This window comes from Bison bison, unplaced genomic scaffold (genome assembly GCF_000754665.1).
Source record: "Bison bison bison isolate TAMUID 2011002044 unplaced genomic scaffold, Bison_UMD1.0 scf7180017864490, whole genome shotgun sequence".
Lineage (NCBI taxonomy): Eukaryota > Metazoa > Chordata > Mammalia > Artiodactyla > Bovidae > Bison > Bison bison.
Window position 1 is genome coordinate 6,549,664 of NW_011495049.1, and position 2,682 is coordinate 6,552,345.

Here is a 2,682-nt window from a genome sequence, read left to right on the forward strand (position 1 = left end):
GTCTGGCTCTAGGTGAGTGATCATACCATCGTGATTATCTGGGTCGTGAAGATCTTTTTTGTACAGTTCTTCTGTATATTCTTGCCACCTCTTCTTAATATCTTCTGCTTCTGTTAGGTCCATATCATTTCTGTCCTTTACTGAGCCCATCTTTGTATGAAATGTTCCCTTGGTATCTCTAATTTTCTTGAAGACCTCTCTAGTCTTTCCCATTCTATTGTTTTCCTCTATTTCTTTGCATTGATCACTGAGGAAGGCTTTCTTATCTCTCCTTGCTATTCTTTGGAACTCTGCATTCAGATGGGTATATCTTTCCTTTTATCCTTCACTTTTGGCTTCTCTTCTTTTCACAGCTATTTGTAAGGCCTCCGCAGACAGTCATTTTGCTTTTTTGCATTTCTTTTTCTTGGAGATGATCTTGCTTCCTGTCTCCTGTACAATGTCACAAACCTCCATCCATAGTTCATAAGCACTCTGTCTAATACATCTAGTCCCTTAAATCTATTTCTTACTTCCAGTGTATAATCATAAGGGATTTGATTTAGGTCATACCTGAATGGTCTAGTGGTTTTCCCTACTTTCTTCAATTTCAGTCTGAATTTGGCAATAAGGAGTTCATGATCTGAGCTGCAGTCAGCTCCTGGTCTTGTTTTTGTTGACTGCATAGAGCTTCTTCACCTTTGGCTGCAAAGAATATAATCAATCTGGTTTCGGTGTTGATCATCTGGTGATGTCCATGTGTAGAGTCTTCTCTTATGTTGTTGGAAGAGGGTGTTTGCTATGTCCAGCGCATTTTCTTGGCAAAACTCTATTAGTCTTTCCCCTGCTTCATTCTGTATTCCAAGGCCAAATTTGCCTGTTACTCCAGGTGTTTCTTTACTTCCTACTTTTGCATTCCATTCCCCTATTATTAAAAGGACATCCTTTTTAGGTATTAGTTCTAGAAGGTTTTGTAGGTCTTCATAGAACTGTTCAACTTCAGCTTCTTCAGCATTACTGGTAGGGGCATAGACTTGGATTACCGTGATACTGAATGGTTTGGCTTCGAGACGAACGGAGATCATTCTGTTGTTTTTGAGACTGCATCCAAGTACTGCATTTCTGACTCTGTTGATTATGATGGCTACTGAATTTTTTCTAAGGGATTCTTGCCCACAGTAGTAGGTATAATGGTCATCTGAGTTAAATTCACCCATTCCAGTCCATTTTAGTTCGCTGATTCCTAAAATGTTGATGTTCACTCTTGCCATCTCCTCTTTGATCACTTCCAATTTGCCTTGACTCATGGACCTAACATTCCAGGTTCCTATGCAATATTGCTCTTTACAGTATCGGTACTTGCTTCCATCACCAGTCACATCCACAACTGGGTGTTGTTTTTCCTTTGGCTCCATCCCTTCATTCTTTCTGGAGTTATTTCTCCACTGATCTCCAGTAGCATACTGGGCACCTAGTGACCTGGAGAGTTAATCTTTCAGTGTCCTATCTTCTTGCCTTTTCCTACTGTTCATGGGGTTCTCAAGGCAGGAATACTGAAGTGGTTTGCTGTTCCCTTCTCCAGTGAACCACACTCTGTCAGACCTCTCCACCATGACCTGCCCATCTTGGGTGGCCCCACACGGCATGGCTATAGTTTCATTGAGTTAGACAAGGCTGTGGTCCATGTGATTAGATTGGTTAGTTTTCTGTGATGGTGGTTTCCAGTCTGTCTGCCCTCTGATGGAGAAGGATAAGAGGCTTATGAAAGCTTCCTGATGGGACAGATTGACCGAGGGGGATACTGGGTCTTGTTCTGATGGGCAGGGCCATGCTCAGTAAATCTTTAATCCAATTTTCTGTTGATGGGTAGAGCTATGTTCCCTCGCTGCTGTTTACCTGGGGCCAAACTATGGTAGAGGTAATGAAGATAATGGTAACCTCCCTCAAAAGATCCCAGGCATGTACTGCCACAGTCCATGCCCCACACCTGTAGCAGGCCACCACCGACCCACGCCTTCGCCAGAGAGTTTTGGACACCCACAGGAAAGTCCGCTGTGGGGTCACTATTCCTTTCTCCTGGGTCCTGGTGCACAAGGTTCTGTTGTGCCCTCCAAGAGTCTATTTCCCAGTCCTATGTAAGGTCTGGCAGCTCTATGGTGGGGTTAATGGCGACCTCCAACAAGAGGACTTATACCATACCCACATCCAGAGCCCCTGGAAAAGGTCAGTTTTCATTCGAATCCCAAAGAAAGGCAATACCAAAGAATGCTCAATCTACCGCACAATTGCACTTATCTCACACACTAGCAAAGAACAATATGTGAACCGTGAACTTCCACATGTTCAAGATGGTTTTAGAAAAGGCATGGGAACCAGAGATCAAATTGCCCACATTCACTGGATCATCAAAAAAGAGAGTTCCAAAAAAAAACATCTACTTCTGCTTTATTGACTATGACAAAGCCTTTGACTGTGTGGATCACAAACAAACTGTGGAAAATTCTGAAAGAGATAGGAATACCAGACCACCTGACTTGCCTCTTGAGATATCTGTATGCAGGTCAGGAAGCAACAGTTAGAACTGGACATGGAAAAACAGATTGGTTCCAAATAGGAAAAGGAGTATGTCAAGGCTCTATATTGTCACCCTGCTTATTTAACATATGCAGAGTACATCATGAGAAACACTGGGCTGGAAGAAGC